We start from the raw sequence: 27947 nt of genomic DNA, 5'->3' as shown, positions 1-27947 counted from the left end.
CATGCACCTCCTCCAAATCCTTCTGGGATTTTCATTAAGATTGTATTGAGGGGCCAGCACTGTGACATAGCAGGTAAAGCTGCCGCCTGCAGTGCCGGCATCCCATATGGGCACCAGTTTGAGTCCCGGCTGCTCCACTTCTGATCCAGCTCTCTGCTGTGGCCTGGGAAAGCAGCAGAAGATGGCCCAAGTCCTTGGGCCCCTGCACCCATGTGGGAGACCTGGAGGAAGCTCCTGGCTCCTGGCTTCAGATCTGCACAGCTCCGGCCATTGCAGCCAATTGGGGAGTGAATCAGCGAATGGAAGACCTCTCTCTCTCTCTCTCTCTCTCTCTCTCTCTCTCTCTCTCTCTCCTCTCTCTCTCTCTCTCCGCCTTTCCTTCTCTCTCTGTGTAACTCTGACCTTCAAATAAATAAATCTTTTAAAAATATTGTATTGAATCTACAGATCCTTGTGAAGAACTGACATTTAAACAACATTGTTTTTCAATAGATGAACATGATGTATCTCCCCATTTATTTAGATCTTCTTAGGTTTATTTCTTCAACATGTAGCTGTCAGCATAAAGATACTGCACATACTTTTTTAGAATTATACTTAAATGTTTCACATTTTTGGTGCTGTTATAAATATTACTGTTTTTAGAATTCAAGTTCTAGCTGTTTGTTTCTAGCATAGAGAAATATAGTAATTTTTAAATATATTCACCTCATGTCCCACAGTTCACTAAGGTGACTTATAAGGTCTGGAAGGCTTTTGTGGATTCTTCGTGATTATGTACATACATAATGATGTTTTCTGTAAATACAAATAATTTTATTTCTTCCTTTCTATATGGATGCCTTGTATGCATGCATTTTAAGGTCAACCTCATCCCTGGTAAAAATGTTTCCCATTCACAATCCAATCTTGCAGTTCTTAAGACATTGCCATCACTCACACTGCACACAAGTAACTAAAACTGGGGACCAACTAGACTCCATCCATCAGCACAAGCTAGGTTTTGCTGTAGTAACAAATAGCTCCAATATCCCACAACAAATATCTCTTCCAAGTCTTGCTCACAATACATCCCCATCACGGGTTGATGGGATTCTGCCCTTCCTGGTTTCTCAGAGATCCAAGCATAGGGACCAGCCACAGTCTTAAATGTGCCACAGCAAAGGAGAACTTCAGAGAACTCACAGAAGGTGCAATGGTAAGGCTGATAAGTGACTCACAAATCATTGACTAAAACAAGTCACACAAGCCCACACCATCACGGTGGGGGGGGGGTAAGAAATACAATTCTACCAAATGCCCAGGAAAGCCAGAAATATTTGGTGAAGAGTATTAATGTCTGATAAGGGACACACACACACACACACACACAGAGGAAGGGAGGGAGGGAGGCAGGGAGGGAGAGAAATTAAGATTTAAAAATAATTCTAGGCCGGCACCGCGGCTCACTAGGCTAATCCTCCGCCTAGCGGCGCCAGCACACCGGGTTCTAGTCCCGGTCGGGGCGCCGGATTCTGTCCCGGTTGCCCCTCTTCCAGGCCAGCTCTCTGCTGTGGCCAGGGAGGGCAGTGGAGGATGGCCCAGGTGCTTGGGCCCTGCACCCCATGGGAGACCAGGAGGAAGCACCTGGCTCCTGGCTCCTGCCATCGGATCAGCGCGGTGCGCCGGCCGCAGCGCGCCGGCCGCACCGGCCATTGGAGGGTGAACCAACGGCAAAGGAAGACCTTTCTCTCTGTCTCTCTCTCTCACTGTCCACTCTGCCTGTCAAAAAAAAAAAAAATTCTAATATAAGCTAGAAAGTAGTATGTGCCTATGTGCCTTTAGAGAGACAGGGAGCAATCACAATTGAAGTTTAAGAGGTTTCCCTTGTGTGAGCTCAGAGAAGGTGGCAGGTGGCAGGAACCTTTGAAACTAGGGCCTTGAAAGATGGAATTTCCGGCCGGTGCCGCGGCTCACTAGGCTAATCCTCCGCCGAGCAGCACCGGCACACCGGGTTCTAGTCCCGGTCGGGGCGCCGGATTCTGTCCTGGTTGCCCCTCTTCCAGGCCAGCCCTCTGCTGTGGCCAGGGAGTGCAGTGGAGGATGGCCCAGGTGCTTGGGCCCTGCACCCCATGGGAGACCAGGAACAGCACCTGGCTCCTGGCTCCTGCCATCGGATCTACCTCTGTAAACTGACAACCCCATTCATTCACTGTTGCCTTGACCCTGAAGCAATGAGTAGGGCTCCTCCTTTCATTTTACAACCAGACACTCAGATCAGATTTCTTAGCTACAGATCAGAATTTTCCCTTCCCTATGTTGAGCTATCCAGTGGTAGAGGCACCAGCTGAGCCTTTCCTAATAATATTTTCTCTCACTTTGGAGACTTCTAGCACATTTGGGAAAGTCTGTTCACCAAGCTCTTTGAAGCTACACCTCCACTCAGGCTCTGCCTGGAGGTGTCTTTGAGTACAAGCAGGAGTAGAAACCCTACAGGACAGATAAACATGTGAAAATAAGGGGTTTGCTCAGAGACACTCGGTGAAGAAAAGGGTGAGGCCAGGACCAGGAGGCTACCACAACTCTTGGAAGATGAGCAACTGAGAAAAAAAAGTATGTCTACAGGAAATGAAGAAATAAGAACTGTCATAAGAGGAGTAATAATGGACACTTCCTTTGGTTTAGCTTGTTTGAATGACTAAAGCTCTTTCAAGTATATCACCAATGACAACCCTAGAGGGAATGTAGGGATGAGAGTTAGTGTTCACTCCCATTTCACAGCTGAGAAAACGGAGGCACAGCAAGGTAAAGTGACTTGTCTATGACAGAAGAGAAACTTGAATTCAGATCTGCTTCTACACAAACCTGGTTACCTCTAAGGCTCTATGTCCAAAATTATTGAAAGCATACTGCCAGTAGGACACAAAGCAATACAGTTTTGCATTTTATATGTTTATCAGAAAAAGTGCAAAACCTGGGTAAGTTAGTGATGTGAAGCTTCCCCTTTTCAATCAATTTTGTTAAAAAAAAAAACAGCCAATTTCCAGACAATCGTAAGCAATGAATGGCACAGATGGCATAGAGATGGGGTACAGATTGGGAAGATGTCCCCAAAGGACCAAAGGCAGACTGGAAAGACTGATGACTTGAGTATGGGTGCTGTAGGCCTGGCCTTGTCACTAAGGACTAGGTGACCTGAACTAGCCCCTGGCCTCTCTAGCTGCAGTCTCATCTTCTGTACAAGAAGACGGTTGGTCATGGTCATTTCTGGAGCCTGTCCAGCTGGAATCTTCTCAGATAGAGGCTGGGTGCTATGTCCAAGAAGAGTGGGAAGGGCTAGGCTTCACTGGCCCCATTCTGTGCAGTCAGCTTGAATTTGCTTGAAATAAAGCCGACAGAAGGCTCCTGGATTCAGGGCGCATTCCTCTGTGTCAGCTGCGCAGGATCTCTTTTCTCAGGAGCTTCTAAGGAGGGCCCCTCAGCAGCCTGCATTCTAGTCTCCTTCCATCTCCCTGGCTGTGCGCCCTGGGGCCTGCAGCCTGCTTTACAAGGGAGATGGTGCTAGACAGAGAGAGAGGCAAGGGTTCCTGAAGAGCTGGCCTCCAGAAATGGAACAGAAGACAAGACTTGTCAGGATTCCAGCAGGGAGGGGATTGAGGGCAGCAAGAGGACAGGAATTCATGACAGGTGTACTATAAATGGGGTCAGGGTCAATGGGATGGTTTCTTAGAAAGAGTCCTGGTTCTGGTTTGAATATGTCTTGCAGGTTCTTGTGGGTAAATGAGACAATGGCAGTTCTCCTACCATAGAATCAGGTCAGCACCCAGAACAAGAAAGCACAGAAGGGTCACCATCAGCTCCAGAAATTATAAGGCAATCCAGGGCCACTATGACCTGTTCTGTGACCGTGGGCAAGAACTTACTTGCCCCATTCCTCAGTTTACCCATATGTGAAATGGACATAATGTTAAGTCTACCTTAAGATTATGGTGGCAACTAAGTAAAGTAATAGTGTAAATCCTGGCATATGATGAGAATACTATATATGTTAGTGGTTATGTTTACTATTGATAGTCTTATACAGGATAGTGTTCTAGCTCAAAGGTAAACAAATGTGTGTTGCAATCATGCGTTGACCACCAATTAGTCCGATAACTTTGGGCTTTGGTGTCCATTGATAAAACAGTACTACAGCCAGTCCTCAACTCGAGAGAGAGTTGGCATCACGAGTCGATTGCACAGTAACATTCAGCACTGTGCAGAATGTCCAGACACCTGAATAGCTCACTAGGGCAGAGCTGTGCTGGACACGGAGCTGCACCGCTGCAGGCTTCCCTCGAGGAAAGACTCATTTCCCAGTTGTGGGGAGCACTCTCAGCGCCTTTAGGGAGAGCGCAGCCCTCATAAGTTCTCTCAAGCACTCTTTGGCATCCCCAAGGTATGAAGCACAGCACTGCAAATACAGCGGGTCAGATCTAAATTCTTAGCAATAGACGAACGACCACTGACTTCTTCTACGTGCAATACGTTCCAGTGGAGCACGCTTTGACACACTGCAGCTGAACGGAGTGGGGAAACTCCATGTAGCCTCGTTGCAAGCCCACATCAAGGATGAGGTGGCCCTGGCCAGCAACTCCAGCCAGCTTAAGAGGGACTTGTTTCTCCCCTTCCAGATAGGATGCAGAGCCCAGCTTTTAGGGACCCGATTTAGTCCTCATCCAAATCCCTTCACTCTCTCCGCAGGCATGGCTGGGAGGGAGGACACTAGCTTCACACTGACCTCGTTTCCAGTCAAGGCTGTCTGTGAAAATGCAGTCTTGGCAGATGTGCCCTTTCGAGAAGAGTTTTATCTTACAGAACTTGACAGATTGTCGGCCCCACTCTTTAATTTGAAGTTTCTCATATTACCCCTCCCCTTCCACCATTCCAGCTTGGGTAATTTTTCTCTAAAGCGACAGTTTCTCAGTTGGTGGTTGCATTCCAGAGTGGGTTAATGCAAAAGGCAGAACTGCTACATCTTGAATAACTTAAGCCAAAGTGAGGGCTGAATACGGGATTGACCAGAATGTAGCATGGCCCTGGGACTTTGAGCAGTGCTTTCCAAACATCAGTCCATGGAGCAGGGCCAAGGTCCTGCTCCCATGCAGTTACAAGCCAATAGAGGTATGCTAAAATGCAATAATGGCCACCAGGCTTCGTGGTTCCTCTCAGCAAAAGGTGGAGGCTATTTCTGCCTCCTTGAATCTGGGCCTTGTGATCTGTTTGATCAATAGAATACAATGCATATGGCATTACGGTTCCTAGCTTAGAGATGCCTTAAAACTTTCATTCACAAGCTCTTGGCACTCTATAATTGCCATAGGAACAAACCCTGGTCTAACCTCCAAGGGGATGAAAGAACATGTGGGAAAAGGCCCTGGTGCTCCAGTCTTCCCAGCAAAGCTATTACAAACCAGCCAGGCACAGCTGGCCCATCAGCTGGCAAGCACTGCCTGAGTAGGCCCAGCCCAACTCAGCCGAGCCAGGGTCAAGTAGAAGAACCATTCAGCTGAGCCCAGACCAAACTGGCAACCTATCAAATCATAAGTAATTAAGTGATGTGAAAGGTACAAAATAATACTCCACTTAAAATTATTTTGCAAAAATCATACATAACAAACCTAATATGGTCTAACTCATGGGACAGAAAGTAAAATACACAAGAAATGTACAAACAAGATGAGGGGATGCAGGACCATAGGTGGCAACTTTGGAAAAAGGCAGGCAGAGTAGCCCTCTCTAAAGAGGTAGCATTTTTGCTGAGATCCAGAGGAGAGAAAGAAGCCAGTTAAGTGGAGGTCTGAAGGCAAAGAAAATTGCAAGTCAAAACCCTGAAGGTGCATTTTCAAGAAACAAAGACCTGTGTGGCTGGGGCCTGGTGAGGGTGAGAGGGGCCGAACGTGGCCGGAGGGGAAGTGAGGTGAGCAAAGCACAGCAGGAAGCCACGGGAGGGTTTGAGACAGAACAGTGACGCTGTCTGATTTCCACTCTTCAAGGCCACGCTGGCTGCAGGGTGGAGGCTGGACTACAGAACACCAACAGTGGGAGCAGGAAGCCTGCTTAGGAGGTCTTAGAGAGAGCCAATTGACAGCAGATCCTGCCTCAGACTAGGGAGGACCAGTGGGGCGTAGAGGAGTAGTCAGATTCTGGAATTATTTGTTACTGGATCCATGTGTCTAACAAACTTTAGGCCTTTGGTGATGCTTTATTTCAATGCTTATTTCAAAGTTTTTATTGAGGATTTTAAATCTTTATTATTTTTGACAAATAATTGTATATGTTTATGGAATACAATGTGATAACTGTGTATACAATTTCCTCATATTTTCTACAGGCTTTGTTACTGTTAACTATTACTAGGTGCATGAGGTTTTCCTCAAACTTAAAAAGGTGGATAAAACATCTGATTGTACATAGATAGAGCAGTGTCTCAAAATTTTTCATTTCCCAATTTTGTGACTAGGATGGGAATTTTCCCTCGTTAAGTTCTCAGAAAGCAGAACTTCCTTCAGAGCACATTCTCCCTTTCGAGCATGTCTAAGCAGGATCCCCACTGCAGTCTCCCAAGACATCTACATTTGCTTATAAGCTACTTACTTAAAATGTTATTTTCCTTGGAAGTTAATTTGGAAACGTTTAACAAGTATCAAAAGACAGCACACTTTGGTAATTGAAATCATGGGCTCTGGAGACAGTCTTCTGGGTTCAAATTTCGGCTCTGCCATTTATTACTTGTATGATCTTTGGCACATTTTTAAAGTGGAGTAATAATGGCCCTTCCCACACAGTGTGGTGCTGTTATAGTTAAAATACTCAGTTTCTCCCCTGGTACAGAGTATCTAGAATGCCACACATGGGGATGCATGTCTTTCTTAGTGCGACGATTTGAAAGGTACAAAATAACATTTCATTTAAAAATTTTTAAAAATCATATTTCTGATTTTTACTACTTCAGCATTTCCTTCCGAATTTTCTGTTATGTGAGTGCTGAGTTAGTTTCACTGTGCACTAATGCCTGGCTCTCACATTTACTACCCACCTGGCAGCAGCCTTGAGTTCTCTCCTGTGGATTCTGTATGTAAGAAGAAAAATAACATCTAGGGATTTGGTTATTGTTTATAGCCCTTGTCTACATTACCATTGAACAACAGCCTTTTTATCTTTTACCTGTTGAGTTCTTTACTTAGTGGAGCATTAAGCCTATGATTATAAAGTAGATTAAAAATGTTATTGCAAAAATTAAAAAAGAAAAAAAGAAAAGGGGGGAGGACGAGGGAGAGAAGAAGGAAAGGAAGCATCACTGTATTCTGGAGTTGTATCTGTGAACTACGTGGAAACTGTTCTCTCTACATGAATAAAAAATAAACTTAAAAGTGCTGATGACAATAAAAAAGCCAACCAGACACCACATGGAGACTGTGTCCAACAATGTCGCGGAAAGGCTGCCTACTGCTCCAAAAGTGGCCGTGTTCTAGCTGTCCGTGAGAGTGCAGTTGGAGAGGAGCTGGCTGGGGCTGAGATCATGCTGAATTTTATTCAAACATCTGGTGCCTGAACTGGGAAGACTGAAACACAACTGGGGCCTCTCAGGCATCTCTGTATCTAACTGGGCTCTCCACTTGGTTTCTCCAACATGGCAGCCACAGGGTAGTCAGATTTCTTACATGACCGCTCAGGACTCCAACAGAGCCTGTCCTGAGGTCCGGGCAAGACAGAGGGAGAAAATACGAGGCAGCAAGTGTATTGCCTTTTACGATCTAGCCTCTCAGGTCACATCTTGGTCACGATACAATATTGTATTCAAATACTTGAGTCTGTCCCAAAGGTCCACCTGGAATTCAAATAGACTGCACCTCTTGGATAGGGAAGTCACAAGATTGTGGAAGAGCATGTGGGATTCGAGACGCTATGGCCATTTTGGAGGAAATATGCTCTGTCCCAGAAGGCAAGAGCCAGTCAGTCAAGGAATGATTTATGCTTGCCAAGGAGATGATAAACTTGTAAACAAAAGAAACACATTTGTAGCTTAATCCAAATGGCCTTCCCATTATCAGTTAGAGAGAGAGAGGGGAGAGGGGAGAGGGGAGAGGGGAGAGGGGAGAGATTGAGATTGAGATTGAGATTGAGATTGATTCATTTTGGGAGCAAAGAAACAGGGAAGAAGAAAATTTACATTTATTGAGCCACTAGTATGATATGAACACTTTACACAAAGCTAACTACGCAACAGCCACTAAACAGTGTGGGATTCTGTGGAATGGCAGTCTGGATTGGGTTTAGCTGTGCACGTTTTCTGACCTATACCAAGCTAGATGATTGCTGGGCTTGCTCAGGTATCATCAGTAAGCTACCAGGTCATTTGGAGGCTGGCTGACAGTCAGCTGAGGCACCTTGGTCCCCTTTTCACAAGGTCTCTCATCCTGCAGCAGCCAGGTCAGGCTTATTCATATGATGGGAGAGTCCTGGAGCAGCAAGCTCCGTTATGCACTTCTCAAGTCTTTTCTTGTGTCATGACTGCTATAGTCCCATGGATTGAATCAAGTCATGTGGCCATATCATATCCACAAACATTGAAAGAGCGTGGACGCAGGGAAGTGATGAATTTGTGACTATTTTTGCAATCTACCATAGCCTGAGATGATAAAATTTTGTTCATCAATTTTGCCCACAATAATTTTCACAGAGAACAGTCCTAGTGAGAGAAGGATCATGCTGGGAAGCAAGGGAGGAGCAGGGACTTCTAGTCCCTCCAGAACTGCATGGTCCTTCAGCAGGAAAGGAAGCCCAGGTACCACATCCAGCCTGGAAGCATATTTTGAGGCAAGGAAGAACATAACGGGAGAAGAGTGGAGTGAACTTTGAGATGCTGGGTATTTGAGAAGTAGAAGTATAGAAAGAGTGGATTTGAGGATACCACCGAGAGAGTATATGTTTAAGAAGCTCGGTTTTGCAGCCAGAAAATTCAGGTAACAATCTTGGTGCTCTGCTCTGCTGCTTACCCTGTTTTTGACATTGGGATGTGAAATATGATAATGCATACATGTCAAACACTTAGAAAGTTTCTGGCACATAGTCAAGATTGTATGAATTGTCATCATCACCATCACCACCATGTGTGTGGAGGTTACTGACAGAAATGGTGAGAGAGAGGATTTTGTAAAAGTATGGGAACAGTTCACAGTGTTCACTGCATAGTCTGTGGTATAGATAGAATATACAATTGATGTAATCATTTATTGACTGGTATTCTGGTTGGTATAAAATTGTTTCTTCTGAGACACTCTTCTCTGAAGGGAGAGGAGAACATCCTCTTTGCTTATTGGCTGTGTCTAAATAACGACGGAGTCTATGGTCACAAAAGGCCTCCATAGCCCTGGCAGCTCACAACAAGAGCCTTGGGTGATCACTGATATCATAAAAAAGAGTGTGAATTGTTAAAGGAACAATAGTAGTGAATGTGCACTTGCTCCCCAGGTAGGATCTCTGTCCCTATTGAATTGCAATATGAGAATCGACTGCAAATTGTCTCCCCAAACTGTACTCTATATGTTGTGTGTGGGCGGGGGGCAAATTGTTGAACTCTGTGATTAGCATAGAGATGGTCCTCTATATATAAAGTCATACTAAAAATGTCCACAATGAAGAAGGAGATGGGAGAGGGAATGGGAGGTGGGAAGGGAGCAGGGTGGGGGGCAAGGGGTAAGAACCACTGTATTCCTAAAGTTGTATCTACGTAAAAATCCATTCATTAAATAAAAAAGCACAATGCCATCCTTATAGATATATTTCTATGCTGACGATTTTATATCTATGCTATATATTTTGAAATGTAGGACACTCGTGTCTCAAACATTGCAGTTGCAACAAACCACTCCAAAACTTGTTGGCTTAAAAGTAACAATTTATCCCCCCCAACAAATCTCCAATTTAGAAAAGACTCATCAGAGTTGGAATACGTCTGTTCTCAGCAGCATCAGTTGCAGTAACTCAACTAGAGGCTAGATCTACTTTCTAGGTGTGATTGGTAGGCTGGGGTCAGTGTCAGCTGGGAGTTCAATCAGGATTATGGGTCAGGGACCCTGGTTCTTCTCTACTTGGGCCACTCCATGGGCTACTTGAGCTTCCTCACAGCATGGAGCTGGGTGCTAAGAGTGAATTCCTCAGAAGAACCAACCACAAGTTGCATGATATTTTTATACCTCATACGCCCTGCAGTATCACTTCCACCACATTCTATCTGTGGAAATAGTCACAAGTTCACCCATGCGTATCAAAGGAGATGGGAATTAGACTGCATTGTTTGATGGGGTGGGCAAGGTTCTAGGAGCACACTTAGAAGATATTGCTACAACCACCTTTGGAGAATACAGTCCTGCTAGACAAAGATCACATAGCTAGTAAGAGATGAAACTAAGACCCAAACTTGGTCTGTTTTTCATTCCATAATGTGATTCTGTTTCACTGTTACGTGAACAGAGTCATCTCCTGAGGGTTGGATTTGAGGTATGCAAACCAAGTCAGAAAAGATTGAATGGAGGAGCCATTCTGCACTAAACTATGAAAATTAACCTACCAGGATTATATAATGACTTCAAGAGCCCCTGGCTGCAGTGGGTTGCCCCTCTGCCCATAGCATAGCACTGTTAATGAAAAGGGGGCTAAGGACCCACGGAGACTTCCTGATGAGCTTGCTAACCAACCCCCTTCCAAAGGATGACAGTCTGGCACTGCTGCTTTATCACCTATCCCTGAAGGAAGTTATCAGTCAGTCTCAGCACACTTACGCTATCATCAGCAAAAGTGGTAAAAATCATTTTGCTTCTGCTTTTTTTTTTTTCCTACGCTTTTCTTCTTCCTGCATTTTTGTTTTGATAGAGTGGAGCAGTTCAAATCGGGAGACTGTGAGAACAAAAGGTCAGCTGGGCAGGAAAGTTACCTGCCACATCAATGAACAAGGTTATGTGGTCAGACAAAGCCCCAGAAGTAAGTGCGTTATTGTGCAAAGTGAGGCCATCAGTGCATTTCAGAATATTACATTTTCCAAATTGTCCTTGAGTTTTGGGCCCTCCTTGTTTTTTCCACTTAGATGCCTCATTTATTTACCAAAAGTATAAACCACTGCCTTCCTCTGTGGCTACATCTATTTTGGGGGTTAGTACTTATCTAGGCTGTGAACAATTTGTCTCCAAAGAATAATTCCAATCTTTCTCTTTTATCCTGCTACCCCATCCCCCCACAGCTTGGCAGCTCACCCCTTAATGGAGCTCCAAATGTCTGTTCCTCCTTCATTCAGGAGGATTTGGCCTGTGGAGCTGAGACCAGACCCTGACAGCAGACACATTCTTGGACAAGGTCTAGGGCAACTCCTCCCCATCCTGACATCCTTTCAGAATTTGTTGAGCTGCAGGGAGAATACTTCTTAACTCAAGGCTGCTCTGTTTCCCAAATTCACAGGACTGGTATGGCAGGTTTAAGCCATCAAATTTGTGGTACATTTTCTCAGGCAACAATAGAAAACTAAAACAGGTAGCATTAACCCTAGGTAGGTCTTAGGTCATGCTGCCTAGGAGCAGAGGTTGAAGCAGTGATTCTGGTCCAAGTGGTGTACTAGGGGCAGCAGGATGCAGCAAGGGGTCAAGCTAATCAAGGACATCATCTCCACTGGAGATTAGCTTCACCCTGATCCCACAGTGATCTCTGGAGCATGAACAGCACCCAAGGGTGAGTCAAACCTCAGGGCAAGGCTTGTCTACCTTGGCCCCCGCACCCGTGAGTCATGATCAAAGTCTGTGGGGATTGTTGGGAAAGATGTAAGTGTGCAGGGGAAGTACCTAGCTGGCAGAGTCAGAAGCAGCTATGATTACCAGGTAACACAGTAGCTGGGCAGTGGTAACCCCAGACAAAAACCTGGGCAAAGCAATCTAATCTTGACCATATACTGTCTCGTAGATACACCACAAGGGCAATTTTTCCTAATTGTAGGGTGCATTTCTCCTGTGCCTTCTCAAGTATGTGACTTTATACCCCTGTTAGCCCAAGGCATCTTTCTTGGAAGTGGGAGTGAGGTATGCTAGGGCGAAAAGAGGTTGAGATTTTGCTACAGGAGGGAATGTGGAGAGAAATACCAAACATTTGACTTTTGACATCCAAATTTGATTACATGATAGGCAAAGGGCTTGCAAGCCAAGAGTCTGTGTTAAGAAAGAGTTTTCCCAGAATGCTTTGTCTCCTATTGCCAATAGCTAATACTTGGAAGATTGAGTTCTTGGGTCTTTGACTACAGGGCAAAGGGAGATCTCCCCTTTCCGGGATGAATGGTAGCCATGATGAGACACAAGGAAGCCTCCGACAAGCCTGAAAGCTGCCTTCTGTCTCTGTAGTATCTAACACATAGGCTGAGAGCATGATGGCCTGCCATAAGCCCACTGAAGCACGACAATATCACCCTGAAGTGGACTTGAAAGGCCTCAGCAGACATCCAGGGGTCTACAGTCATCAGCAAACTTATTATCTTAGGAGGACCATAGGCCTTGACCACACAGGGACAGAGGTCAGACCCCAAGATACACCAGCCAAAGACATCAACCTGGTGTCCATGGCATGCCGAGGAACCTGCCCAAGTCCCTTTCCACATGGAGTTGGGGAAGTGCTGAGAGCCATGTTTGTCCCAAATGGATGTCTGAATATCTTCTAAAAGGTCCATTTAAATTAGAAATGGGGACAGGCAATTGGCATAGTAGTTAAACAGCTGCTTGGGATATCCACATCCCATACCACAGTGTCTGGGATTGAGTCCTGGCTCCTCTGCTTCCACTCCAGCTGCCTGCTAATGTGCACGCTGGGCGGCAACTGATGATGGCTCAAGTACTTGATTCTGTGCCACCCACATGGGAGACTTGAATTTCCAGTTCCTGGGTTTGGCCCAATCCACCCCTGGCTGTTGAGGACATCTGGGTAGTGAACCAGCAGATGAAAGAGTCCTTCGTCCCTCTATGCCTTTCAAATAAAATGAAAAATAATTTAAAAACATTTTTTAAAGAATCAGGTATTTAAAAAAAGAATATTCCTTCAATCCTTGCTCCATTGGCTATGCAGCTATGAGCATGCTACCTATACCTCCAAAATAGAAAAAAACATGAGTGACTATGTTTAAACAAGATTGAAGATTTCATTTAAATTTATCTCATAAAGCAGCAGGTAGGAGCATAGCAGATTCACTAAAGATCAAATAAAAATAACTTTTTGGGCATCCCCCAATGTGCAAGTGAATTTAATAATGCCATAGGTCCAAAGGGAAGGTATATTCAAATGATTTTCAACATGTTTTCTAACTTTAAAATTCTGTGATTTTGACCTGGCACAGCAAGAGGCCACCACGGCTGAGAATAATTCAAGGCAGCCTTCAAGGATAACAGGACTGCCATGGCTCTCCATGGCAGGAAGGCTGCTACAGGCAAAGCCAGCCTGGTCCTTGGCTCAGTTTGCAGAGCTGAAGGCCCTCCCTTCCACGTATTCTCAGGCTGTGCCCTCCAGCACCACCTGGAAGCACTACCTGATCCTCTCCTGTCTTCCCCACATTGGACTTTCCAGGACTCTGTGCCTCTGTTGCCAGAGGGCAGAGGAGAGATGCAGCTTGCATCTCCTGGTACAGTTCTCAGGAAAGCCATGATAGGGATATGGTAGACAGCCCTACTGACGTTACAGTGAAGTTTGTAGATAGGAGTGGATGTTGTGGGACAGCAGGTTAAGCCAGCACATGGGACGCCCCCATTCCATAACAGAATGCTGGTTAAAGTCATGTCACCTCTGCTTCAGATGCAGCTTCCTGTTAATGGGCACCCTGGGAGGCAGCAGATGATGGCTCACATATTTGAGCCTAGGGCAGGTGCTGTGGTGCAGCGGATGAAGCCACTGTCTACAGTGCCAGCATTCCATATGGGCACTGGTTTGAGTCCCGGCTGATCCACTTACGATCCAGCTACCTGCTAATGCAATTGGAAAAGCATCAAAGGATGGCCCAGGTTCTTGGGCCTCTGAACCCATGTGGGAGAAGAAATTCCTGGCTCCTGGTTTTGGCATGGCCCAGCCCTGGCTGTTGCAGCCATTTGGGGAGTGAATCAGTGGATGGAAGAGTTCCCTCTCCCCTCTCTCTGTTGCTCTTTCAAGTAGATGAAAATAAACATGGTTAAAAGTTTGGAGATTGTCTATGACTTCTATGGGCCACCCAATGCACTGTACTCAACATCCTGAGAACATGCTAGTTCTTGCCCCATGGCTATCGCTGACATTCAAGATATAAGATATTCAAATAATATCATGCAATGAATGGGAGCCAAAAGACCATTTTCAGTAAGCAGATTGCTGTTGAAGGTATGGTCCACAGGCTAGCAGCATAGGAATCCATAGGGAACTTGTTAGAAATACAGCACCCCAAGGCCCCATCCCTTGCATGCCAAGTCACAATCTGCATTTTTAACAAGCCCCAGGAAATGCCTCCACACCTTGTTTGAGCACCACTGCCTCAGCACACTACAGGATCGGGGACTGGACTGGATGATACAGTGCTAGCAAACTGGCTGAGTGATCACTATTTTCAGTTTTGTGGGCTATATGCAGCCTCTGTGGCAACTACCCAATATTGTCATTGCAGTGTTAAAGTGGCCAAAGATAACACATAAATGAATGGACACAGCTGTTTCACTACAACTTTATTTACAAAACAGATTTGGCCTCCAGGTCTGAATTGCTGACCCATGGTTTGCCAGAAAGAGGGTGTCTGGTTTCATCAAAACAATACTTTTCTTCATCTCAGTCCCCCTCCCTACCCTTGTTCCCACCTAGAGCTTCTAAAATGGCAAAAATTCCCAGAGACCCTTAAAGAAATGAGTAGTTTGACTTAGCAGTTGAGAAAGCTCTTGTAGACTATCCCTTGTTTTCCACAGTCCCAGTCATTTTGAGGAAGTGTTTATTGTATGAAATTTTTAGGGGAAAGACACTGCAAGAATTGTTTTTTATGTTTGTCTTTTACAATAAAAGTATCAGGTAGGGCATTCAGCAGGGCAGTTAAGACACAGCTTGGGATGCTCACAAATGAGTGCCTGGGTTCAAGTCCCAGCTTCCTGCTAACGTGCACCCTAGGAGACAGCAGATGATGGCCCAAGTACTTCAGTCCCTGCCCATCTCACGTGGGAGACCCAAACTGAATTCCCAGTTCCTGGCTTCAGCCTGGCCCAACCACAGCTGTTCTGAACACTTGGGGAGTGAACCAGCAGATGGAAGATCAATCACTCACTCACTCTACCTTTCTCTCCTCCTTCAAATATATTTTAAATATAATTTTTTTAAAAATCATAAAATTTAGGCCAGCGCTGCAGCTCACTAATCCTCCGCCTGCAGTGCCAACACCCTGGGTTCTGGTCCCGCTTAGGGTGCCGGATTCTGTCTCAGTTGCTCCTCTTCCAGTCCAGCTCTCTGCTGTGGCCTGGGAGGATGGCCCAGGTGTTTGGGCTCCTGCACCCGCATGGGAGACCAAGAGGAAGCACCTGGCTCCTGGCTTCGGTTCAGTGCAGCGCGCCAGCCGTAGCAGCCATTTGGGGGGTGAACCAACAGAAGGAAGACCTTTGTCTCTCTCTCTCACTGTCAAACTCTGCCTGTCAAAAAAAAATCATAAAATTTAAACACTAAAGAGTGTATCCATAAAAAAGTATATGCACAAAAGAACATATAAAATACAGTCTAAAGAGAAGTAATAAACACCTACGTACCATGCTCCAGCCTAAGAACCAGAACTTGATATTTACCTCAAAAGCCCCATACCCTTATGTGCTTGTACAATTGAACTCCTCTCTCCCTACCCCACCAGAGGTAGCCAATGTCTTTCTCTCCCATACGTCATTGCTTTTAATAATAAAAATCATAGTTTATAAAGTTATTAAAATACATAATTTTAAAGTTAACAAAATAAGTCATACATTCAAAGACCTAGTGAGGACTATTAAAAATGATTCAATCCTTGCCCTTGGTTGTGCAAAACTACAAGTAACCTAGAAAATCAGTTTAAAAATGCCTTTTCCTTGTATTACTGATACTACTCTTCAAAAAAATTCTAAGGAATCTCTTCAGTAATTTCCATAGAAGGCTACTAAATATTTGCCATGCATTGCAAGAATGTTGTCTAACACTGTAAAAAAGATAATATTTAGTAATGAGATGACAGCTTAAAGAGTAAACTAAAACCCTTTACAAATGTACACATTATAAAAATTGACTAATAGAAGGTGTTACATTAGGAAATATGTATATATTAGATGTCAATGAAATTTTTAAGGGTCTAAAAGAATATGTCTGGCCGGCACTGTGGCTCACTAGGCTAATCCTCCGCCTGCGGCGCCAGCACACCAGGTTCTAGTCCCGGTTGCTCCTCTTCCAGTCCAGCTCTCTGCTGTGGCCCGGGAAGGCCGTGGAGGATGGCCCAAGTGCTTGGGCCCTGCACCCGCATGGGAGACTGGGAGGAAGTACCCGGCTCCTGGCTTCGGATCGGCGCAGTGCCGGCTGTGGCAGCCATTAGGGGAGTGAACCAATGGAAGGAAGACCTTTTTCTCTGTCTCTCTCTCACTGTCTATAACTCTACCTGTCAAATAAAAATAAATAAACATAAAAAATAAATTAAAAAAGAATATGTCTAATCAATGGAATCTAAGTAGTTATATTAATAAAAATAATTTTAAAGAAGTATTGATATATAGGTAAAAATAAAGAAACCTTAATTCTGGCGATTAAATCTTTAAGATTTAAAAATATAGACAGGGTAAATATTTGATGCAGTGGTTAAGCTGCCACTTGGGACACCCACATCCTATATCAGAATAGCTAGACTTGAAGCCCAGCCCTGCCTCACATTCCAGCTTCCTTGGAGCCCACTTTCGGAAGCAGTGGATGATGGCTCAGATAGTTAGGTCCCTGCTGTCCGCAAGGGAGACTCAAAATAAGTTCTACACTCCAGGCTTCAGCCTGGTTGTTACAGGCGCTGAGGGAGTGAATCAGTAAATAAAAGCTCTCTCCATGTTTCTCTCTCTCTCTGCCTTTCAAATAAAATGAAAATCAGCAAAAATTATACATTACCTCACCAAAATCACAACTATTCTCCTGTCCAGGACTCACTGAATATAATCCGCAGTTCCAGTAAAAGGAAAGTAATGACAAAAAATATCCAAAGGCTACTAAAAATTGAACTAACTTAATTTCATGGTGATGGTGAAGAATTAAAGGTGTATTTATACTATATTTTTGAAAGGGAATCATGAAAGTCATATTTGTCCACTCAGTTCAATAAAAATACAATGTGCTAGATTAGTTACAACTTCAGAAAATATCAGAGACTCAATAAATTAATATCAGGGAATTTTATGTAGTAGACAAGATGGAGTTTATAATTTACCTCTACCAAGAAAGTGCAGCATAAGCCCTTGGGCCACCATCATCTGTCCAGTTCTCAATATACAGCCCCAACCACAGTTAGTTGTCAAAGCTGAACCTCCCCCTCCCCCTCCCCCTCCCCCTCCCCCTCCTCTTCTTCTTCTTCTTCTGACAGACAGAGTTACACAGTGAGAGAGAGAGACAAAGAGAAAGGTCTTCCTTCCGTTGGTTCACTCCCTAAATGGCCGCTATGGCCGGCACGCTGTGCCAATCCGAAGCCAGGAGCCAGGTGCTTCTCCTGGTCTCCCATGGGGTACAGGGCCCAAGCACATGGGCCATCCTCCACTGCACTCCCTGACCACAGCAGAGAGCTGGCCTGGAAGAGGGGCAACCGGGACAGAATCCGGCACCCCAACCAGGACTAGAACCCAGGGTGCCAGCACCGCAGCTGGAGGATTAGCCTAGTGAGCCGTGGAGCCGGCCAAAGCTGAGCCTTCTATTTAAGGAAATTCTTCTCTGTAGATTAACTGTATTCTAGAAATGAAATCTTCACAAAATTTTTCAACATTTCCTGCAATTATGTGATCTTCTATTGTACATCCTGATCTTGCATGTAACATTCTATTTTCACCTTCATATTTAAAATGAGAAAATTTTCTAAGCAATAATACAGGGGGAATTTCCACTAAAATATGCCTTGTTTTCTACACTCAACTATATTTCATGTTGTTCTAGGCAGAAATAAATTTAGTTTTCAATTTGTCAACTTCATCTGTTCCTATGACCTCCATATTCAAATTCTAAAGAAAAAGCCACCATTTAATTGCATTTTCTGTAGAGTTTAATCTTTTGTACTGACTGAGAAATGCTCAGCAGAGGCTACAAAAGCAGCCCACACACACCAAAACCGGCGGACCTCAGCGCTGTAGCCACAGGTACCCCTAGCTGCCATTATCTTTAATGTATGTTAATCTTCCCCCTAGCTTTGCTTTCTACTTTTTAATCATCTACGTGTGTATCCTTTTTTCATTTCCACTTTTGTGACCTTCATGTGAATGGAATCACAGGGTATGACTCCCTCTGTGATTTCCTTCTTCCTGCCAACATTTCACTTGTATTTAGCCACGTTGGCACATGTAGCTCTAGTTCCTTCATGCTCACCACTGTACAGTGCTCTAGCAGAGGAATCTACCACAGCTGATTTATGTATTCTACTGGGGACAGACACGTGGGGGCCTCCTGTATGGGGCTATTATGCCACCGTGGGCATTTCTGCACACATCTCCTGCTACATGTGTGAAAGAGTCTCTAGGGCATATGCCTTGGAATAGAATGTTGATTTGTAGAGCATGCACGTGTCAATCATTTTCCCACCAGTGGCGGATCTTGCTTCACATCCTTGTTTCATGGATTTATTTATTTCCAGTACTTTCCATCTTTTTGCCTTTTTTAATCGTGGTCTGGCTTCACGCCCTTGGTTTCTTCCTCTGGTAAGTATTTGGTTCTGCCACAGGATTCGTTCATTCAACAAATATTTACTAAGCACCCACCCACTGCTCGGACATTGGGCGTTAGAACTTGAACAAATGTTAAGACATGAGATCTGTCCTCAAGGGGCTCAGCCTACTGGTTTATGACAGACATATAAACAAATCATTGGAAAATAATGTGGCTTGGACAACAATAGAAATGTCTGCAAGGCACTATGGGAGCTGAGAAGGGACACTATAGGGCTTTAGTCCAAGAAGCCAATAACCACAGACAGGACTGGGCGGAGAGGAATGTTGGCTTCTTAGACACTGTCAATGTGGATTACTTACACACACACACAAAGGATCGCTATCCCCGCAGTGCCAGCCAAGCTGAAAACAGACTATGAAGTGTCAGATCTGAAAACCCCATTCTTTTTCCCACAATGAAAGGAATGTGAAATAAACTGAAATTTCCATTGAAAATTCACTTAAATTTCTCTTGGTCTAGCCCCATGTGCCTAGGCACCCCAACCCTGCTTGGGTTGTACAGTCTATGCAGAGGTGATTAACGCCCTATAGATGTTGTAGCTTTGAAAGCCCTACACCTACCACAAAGCTTCTTTTCCACCCAGGCTCTCCTTGGGAGTCCTGGGCCCCGGGCCAAACTCATTTGTGCTCTTGGAATAAAGCTGATAGGGAAGGTTCTTCTGAAAGGAAAAAGAAGCCTCCAACTGAGCACAAAGTCGGGGAGGAAGAAGAGGCCACCAGTAGTGCACACAGCTGCCCCCACAGCCACTCCCCACTTCTGCACTTTTGCTCCTGCTGGGCTTTCCCACTCAGCCATCAGGACCTGCCTCCCAGCTGAGGGAAGCCCCGCACTACCAGAGCCTGCTTTGACTCTGAGCACAGTCAGCTAGAACTGCCCAGGGACAGCCCATTGGCCAAACGACTGATGGGTACAGGCTGTAAACACCCTGTCCCCTAATGGAGACACCGTCGGCAGAGTGCTGCTGCAGGATCGAGCCAAAGCCACCTCCATGGGGTTTTCTTTGTTGTATCCTGGCTTGGCCACCTTTCTTCCCCAGTCCCATCTCTGAACTTCTGAGTGGTCTTTTAATCAAGAATTTTCCTGGGAATGTTCACATTACAGTTTGCCTCCAGGAAACCCAGCCTATGACAAAGGATGAATAATTGGTGTTGCTGCAGGTCCCACTGGCCTGACTTGGGTAAGGGTAGGGCAGAGTGAAATATTTGCTGAAGAGCCTCAGGCACTTGCTCTCACCACCTGGAAACAGCTACCTGGGGCAGCCTACCTCCTTATCCAGCTACAAGTCAGAGTGACAGGGCCTATCCTCCCCCTGCAACTGCCCTGTTTTTCTCCCCAGTCTTGGCAAGGTATTGTGAGCTTGCCACATTCCAGGTCTCCTGCAAGACATTGAAAGTAGCAGCTCAAATAAACTTTCCTTGGGCTGGCTGTAATGTTTTGGAAAAATGTCCTGGAAAAGACACATAGGTTTGAGTCCTGGTCACTCATCCTGGGGTTACAATGGGAGAAGAGTATGGGAGATAGCAAAAGAATGCTCTTACCATGGACTCTTTCTTCTGTTGGTTTTGAAGGAAATCCTTCATTATAAGTGTCCTTGACCACAGAGGATCATGAAAATGCTAAAGAAGTAGTTTCAGTCTGAATGAAGTGCCTCCCAATCATGTGTCTTGGCAGCACAGATCCTGCTGACTCGGGATGTCGCAATTCACAGGTGTGAAAATCCCTACCGTCCATCACTGTAAAACTCATCTTCTCCCTGAGGGCCGAAGCTAGCAGAGCTCAGGAGAGAGGGAAATACAGCAAGAAAGAGTGCAAGCCAAACAGTCAGGGCTTTCAGAGTCAGAGACACTGGCATTCATCATCATTAGTCAAATGACAAGTGAAGCCAAAGGTCAGCAACCTCTCGGTTACTGTTTCTGCTCTGAAGGGCTGGCAGAAGGAGAGCCAGGCATCTTTTGAGAGGCTCAGGGTTTATGGCCCAAACACCACTTGGTGTGAAATGGTGTGAGACTTCCAGCAAAGCCACTGCCCAGGGACCCTCGGTGCTCTTTCCTTGACCTATGCATAATGGGTGGAAGTATGGTGAAAGGTAATTGTCAATCAGAGGACAGTGGAAATGAAGCACAAAATGGCTTTGTGGAGAGGGCATGGGCGAGGTCAAGAAGGTGAGATGTACACAGGACTGCTTTATGTTCATTAAAATCCATGCACTTGTCCTCATTAGCACACAGCTAGACACATTTCCCAGCCTGCCTTGCATTAGTCATGACTTGGTTCTGGCTAATCAGATGTGAGCAGAAATGAAATATAGTGTGCTCTCATCTGAGCCACGGAACTTCGTACAGGATCTTCCACACTCCCTTCCCCTACCTTCCTTCCAGAGGCAGAGGACACAACAGATGACTTTGAAGCCCTAGTAGAGGGCAGAGCTGTAAGAGGAAGGAACCTGGGTCCTTATGGGACTGCACGAAGCAAAACCTTCCTCCCCTTAAAGCCAGCTGGACTTTATGTGAACAAAAAATAAATAGCCTCTGAGATGGCAAGGTTTCTGAAAACAGCTAGTGCTGCCTGAATTAATCAGTGGGAAAGCTAGATCATGGAAAAAGCAAATCTCAATGTTTACAGTTGCGACAAGGATGGGCCATGATGGCAATAGTCCTAACAAGAAGGAAACTAACAAAAAATAGCTACTTGGATCCAAAATTTCCCTTCCCGGCCAGTGCCATGGCTCACTTGGCCAAATCTCCACCTGCGGCGCTGGCACCCCGGGTTCTAGTCCCGGTTGGGGTGCCGGATTCTGTCCCGTTGCTCCTCTTCCAGTCCAGCTCTCTGCTGTAGCCTGGGAAGGCAGTGGAGGATGGCCCAAGTCCTTGGGCCCTGCACCCACATAGGAGACCAGGAGGAAGCACCTGGCTCCTGGCTTCAGGTCGGCACAGCCCGCCAGCCGGGGAGGCCATTTGGGGGGTGAACCAACGGCAAAGGAAGACCTTTCTCTCTGTCTCTCTTTCTCTAACTCTGCCTGTCAAAAAAAAATTTCCCTTCCCAAATTGAGAATCAAAGTGGCAGGGAAAGAACACGTGTATGCAGGCTGACGGGCCAAGGCCTGGATTCTGCTTTCACCATTTTCTAGTTGTGTGATCTCAGAAGGAAGCTTCACCTCTAAGCCTCAAGTTCTTATCTATAAAATGGATACAAGCACATCTGATTCCTATGGTAGTTGAAACATTCAGAGTCAATGAGATTACACATCTGATGTGTCCCTGCAATGCCTGACACATAGCAGGCCTGCCTTGAATATGGGTTTTCCATTTTGTTTCTTGTCTTTCCCTGAAAATTCTTTCTCCCATCATCTTTCCAATAATCACTGGATAATGTCTGTTCTCAGCAAAATGGCAGACACACAGACATCACCCAGTTTATCAGGTTCAGGGCAAAGACTGAGGCTGGTGCTGCCCTTCTCTGTCATGCTGGAGCAAGTCGACCAATGCTTTCATTCCACTGGCAGATCACGTTCATTTGGAGCTGTATTGAGCTGCTCACAGAAATGCCTCCCCAGCCTTCACGATGAACTGCAAGGCTGGCCTGGCCCCAAAGACACCTCAGCAAATCTGCGACCCAGCTCCAGTGGCGGACAGCCAGGCGTCTGCTCCCTCAGTCTCAGTCGTACAGCTAGGACTGACAGGCAGCAGGGAGCTGAAGCTCTGATGTGAGGATCCGCTTTGGCTTCTGGAAAAATAGTAGCAGCAGGCGCCATTGGAAAGCAGCCCTACCAGTATGGCTGCTGCTGTCCTGCGGTCCAGAGACCCACAGAAGAGGCTAAAACAGCAGGTAATTGATGGCTTCCCAAACCAACTTAGCAGACGGAGTTGACTATGGAGTTTAAGACAAAGTTTGGATTCCAGCCCGACCCTAGTAGGCCATTTCCTGAGGGCTCAGAGCAGAAAGCAAGCACAGAACGGCTTCAGCTGCACACAGAGACAGTCCTCATAAGTGTGGGGTGCTCGAGTAGTGGGTCTCAAGCCTGGTGGGACATCAGAATCACACAAGGAGCAGTAAAAGTCTTGATGCGCAGGCCACGACCCAGAACAATTACAAGGGAATTTCAAGGGCCTGGACCCAGGCATCTGTGGTTATTAAGATGTCCCTGGGCCATGCCACTGTGCCACTAAGGGAGAGAATCGCTGGTGAACAGCTTCCAAGTTCTTCCCCAAGCATTAGCTCCCTTGATGTGAGCAAGGTGGTCTGGGTATTGCTGCCCTCATTTGACAGGAAAAATCACTCGTTACAGTCCTATGCTTAATAAGAGAAGGATCTGGGTTAGGGTCCAGACTTTGTGGCATTCAACTGAATCTTTCTCCTTACCCTTCTGACTTCATGGTCTTCATCTATAAAATGGGAAGAGCATTAATAACTACCTCACAGGGGTGCAGCAAGAATGAAATCACTTCATTTTTTAAATTCACTTTACTTACAGGACAGGCTTCCATCCTAGTGGTGAAGGTGCCCACATTCTGTACTGGAGTGCTTTGGTTCAATTCCTGGTTCCAGCTGCTAACTGGGAGGCTGGGAGGCAGCAGCAATGGTTCAAGTAGTTGTGTCCCTGCCACCCACATGGGAGACCTAGACTGAGTGTCAGGCTCCTGGTTTCATCCTGGCCCAGCCCTGGTAGTTTGGGAGTGAGCCAGTGGCTGAATACTCTCTCTCAGATAAACTTTTATAATCTTCATTTTACTTAATATGTATGTATAACCTTCCATTGTGCCCAGCACTATCCAAGCACTTTCCATGTATCAACTTACTTTAATTCACTAAAATGCCTCCTGTGCCCTCCTGTACCACTGGGAAGAACAGCTCTGGGGAAAAGTTTAGTAACTATTAATTGCCTTTCAAGAGTGTGAACTTTTTGACCCAGCAAGTCCACTTCCTATAAGTCATAAAAAGGGAATAATTAAGGGCCTATGAAAAGATTTAACCACAAAGGTGATTACTGTAGTTTTATTTATGACAAAAAAAAAAACACACCAAGATTTGAATCTAAGGGATCAAATAAATTATAGCACACCAAAAAGCTGAAACAGCATGGCTCAGTTTTAAATGTATGTGGCAAACAGACCTTAGAATGCCCCATGTTCACACCCTGTGTCACTCCTTGACCTTGAGTGTGGGCGGGACCTGGGACTTGCTAACAATAAATAGAATATAGCAAAGATGATATGATGCTGCTCCTATGTTTGTGATATAGACAGAAATAGATATACAAGGGGTCTTCAAAAAGGTCATGGAAATGAGTATTGTCTTTTCAAAACTTTGAAAAATTTATTGGAAGTCAAATAGGCAAAATGAGAATGAGACAGACAGACGCAGAGATCTTCCATCCACAGGTTTACTCCCAAAATGTATGGAATAGCCAGAGGTGGGTCAGGCCAAAGCCAGGAGCTAGGAACTCGATCCAAGTTTCCCACATGGATGGCAGGGGCCCAAGTACTTGAGCCATCACTTGCTGTCTTCCAGAGTGTGCATTAGCAAGAAGCTAGAATTGGGAGTGGAGCCAGGACTTAAACCGAGACTTACAATGTGGAATGTGGGTGTCCCAAGTGATATCTTAACCATCATACCAAACATCTGCCCTGGATATTATCTTTTAATTCTATTTTATCACAAAATTTTTGAAATTCCTTTGTTTAGAAATAGATTCTGATACACACACAGATACAGATGTAGATATAATACTCATCCTACAGGCCTTGAGCAGACATCCAGACTGTGAATCATCCATGGAAAAGGAACTGCGGGCTGCCTCGAGGACCCAAGGGAAGCCTCCGGCCAGGTGGAAGGCAGGCCCTCAGTCGTACAGTCTCAGACGAAATGAATTCTGAGAATAATCTGAATGAGCTTGGATGTGAATTCTTCCCCAGTCAAATCTCCAGATGAGAACACAGCCTGGCATATACCATGATGGCAGCCTTGTAAGATCCTGATCAAAAGAGCAAGCTAAGCTAGGCTTGGACTCCTGACTCCTGGAAAGTGTTACAACAATAAATATGTATTGTTATAAGCCACTGAATTTGTGGGAATTTGTTATACTGAAATAGAAAATTAATAGAGGAGTCATGGAAGGTGTTCTCTCAGATGAAAGACATTTACAAAATATTAAATTACAAAGGTCAGATTATAAAGCAACATAATACATACACACATACACACAGAGACAGACTCTGGAAGAACTAATATAGGAGAATTTGGGATGACCTTTTTATTCTCTACACCTTCTAAAATGTCTTTTATTAATATAATATTAGAAAGTACAAAGTAAAAATTCTAAATAAAATATTCAAGTGCTAACAGCAAGTTACCTCTGGGTAGCAAAATTATAGCTGTAATTTGTATCCTGAAATTCTAGAAAGCTATTTTAATTTTTCTGCTTCGAAGAACTGATGCTGAGTGTGATGCTGAGTGACAAAATTAAACAACAAACAAATAACTCCAAATTCTGTTTTCAATTGAAAAAAAAAAAAACCACCATCATTGTTCCCAGATGAATTAAAAGGGAATAAAAACAGCCATTTAAGGGCCTATCTGCCATGCAACTCGACACAGGAAGGCTAATAGCACAAACACAAGTATCATTTGGCATAGATTCCAAGCCTGGCTACCCAATTGTATCTACTGAAGTAGAGCTCATTATTTTGCCTACATACCTCTGTTTCCTCTTCCATAAAAGGGAATGATTATATCAACCTCACAGGCTAAGGGTATCATTAGGACCCGGTAAGATAGTATAAACAATGTATTTTTAAATGAGTCTGACATGTAATAGATGCTCAATAAACGTTAGATAGTGTTACCATCATTATTATTATCATCAATCAACCTCCCATTATGTGGGTGGCCAATATTTCAGACCTGGTGTCATTCTTAGTTTCAGATCTTAAAACAAAGTGCAAAAGAAAAACAAGAATTACGATTGTGTGGTACATTTGTTCAGCTATTAGAAGGATTCTCACATCCCTTGAAAGACCTATGTTTTGGGATGCTGAAGACACATTTTTGCCCACATCAATCCTAGAAAAAAAATTCTTCAATAAAATTAGCACTATGCTTTTGCTAGGATAACATGGGATAACTGGAACTGGCCCTTTAAGAATCCGAGTCAAGCTGGTTTGAGGTTTATTGCATGCTATAATAAACTGGTTAGTTATGGTGAGAGGTGACCCAGGTCTAGGTCAAAGCTCTCAACATTCCAGGGGCCTCTGGGAGCTGGGTAGGAGGTGGAAGCACTCCAAGGCCACCATGAAGCACAGCTGAAGAACTACAGCTGCCCTTGGGGTAATGTCAAAATCTGAACTTGGTTGGGGCGGTCCAGGCCAAGACGACTTGACAAACAGGATGGACCAGAGGAGGGCCCAATACCAAAGGACCTTTTGTCTGGTGGTGTGGCCACTGGCAGTAAGCAAACGTCCAGCACAATAGACAGCTGGGGTTAAGGATGCCTCACAGACTTTCTACTGCCTGGGTCAGACCTGGCCTTAGGAGTCTGGCAGAGCATGGTTGGACAAAGAGGATCAAGCTACTGGTTGCAGTGCCATAGCTACAAGATGCCATGACAGCTTGTGGTCCCAAGAAGCAATTATTTTGAAGGATGTGGCTCCAAAATACTACCACAGACAGGCACAGAATTGCTCTTAGAGCTAGCAGAAATAAAATCAATTCAAAACTGCCCCCCCCATGAAATTCCTAAAAGATCCTCCTGTTTCCTCAGGAGAACCCGTGTTCACACTCACAAAGAAAAACAAAGCAGTCCAAATGCAGTGTCCACTCTGCTTAGCTACAGATCTCAGTAGTGCACAGAGGAAAGTATCCAGACACAAAGAACAGACAGTGCCTCTGGGACAAGGTCTGCATTCTTATTTTTATTGATATATCTTGAAAAAACCTTTGCATGCGTTTGTTTCTGAAGAACGGATCTTTTAAGATGTTGATCTGCAAATTTTGGGTCCAGTTTTCTAATTCACAACCAAATAGATAAAAAGAAATTTATGCATAAATATTTTCCTGTGCATAGTAAAACTGTCTGACTTAACCAGATTCCTCCCCTGGAAAGAAGGTGTTTACCTTGAAAGGACATTCTATTTTGATCATTGTCTTTTTGCTGTCATGGCCAACGCCATATCCATACTCTACATTTGGCTGTATCAAGGGCTGTAGGTGTAGAGGGTTCCTCAGCTAGGACAGCTTAGTTTTGTTCATACGGTCTTGTATCCTCCAGCAAGCTAGTCTTGCCTGGTAAACATGGTAGTGGTAGCTTTGTAAGAATTGGAGTAGAATTTGTTGACTTGAGGCCCCAGCTCAGAACTCACAGAAACTCACTTCTGCAGTATTTTGTTGGACAAAGTCAAAGACCAGTCCAGATTCAAAGAATGGAAAATAGATTCCCTATTTTTACAAGAAGAGCTTAAAACTACCATGTCAGATACATAGTACTGTGCTTTCCGTGCAACGTGCCACTACCTAAAACCTCTCCCTTCTCCTTGTCTTTGCCTGTGGACAAGGCCTGGTTCAAATGTCAGCCAGCCCACAACGGCTTCTGATTTAGTTTGGGTTCTTCCAAAAAGAGAACACGAAATGAAGATTTGAAGGCAGATACTGAGTAAAGAAATGAAGCAACTAAAACATAGATGGAAAACAAGCCAACATAAGGGTGATTTACTGAGATCAGTACTATAGGCAATGAAGCTGATGCCACAAGGATCCCCAAGAAGCTACAAGATGCCTCTCAGAGTCGTATATGCTTCAAAGAATAGGAGGCTTGTATCTTCATCAACCACTCCCATTTTCTACAGCCTTATAGTTACCCCAGAGGGCTGTATCTTTCCACATTTTCAGGCTACTCTTGTGTATGGACTGAGCCAGCTCCCATAATATTAAAATCCACAGGCAGAAAGACACATATGCCAACTTGACTCAAAATATCCACTGCAAAAGAAACACTCATCAAA

The 27947-nt window shown here is 44.8% G+C and overlaps 1 long non-coding RNA gene across 1 annotated transcript in view; it reads right to left on the bottom strand.

Annotated features, from left to right (window-relative positions):
- Window positions 1-14722: 14722 nt before the first annotated feature.
- LOC149119529 (uncharacterized) overlaps window positions 14723-27947 on the bottom strand; it is a 34159-nt gene continuing 20934 nt past the window's right edge. The window contains exon 3 of the long non-coding RNA XR_016228544.1: window positions 14723-15668. This is a non-coding gene — a long non-coding RNA (uncharacterized LOC149119529). The remainder of the gene's footprint in view (window positions 15669-27947) is intronic.

This window comes from Oryctolagus cuniculus, chromosome X, assembly GCF_051225735.1.
Source record: "Oryctolagus cuniculus isolate XC-2025 breed Fujian yellow rabbit chromosome X, ASM5122573v1, whole genome shotgun sequence".
NCBI lineage: Eukaryota > Metazoa > Chordata > Mammalia > Lagomorpha > Leporidae > Oryctolagus > Oryctolagus cuniculus.
This window is presented reverse-complemented; position numbering and strand designations above follow the sequence as displayed.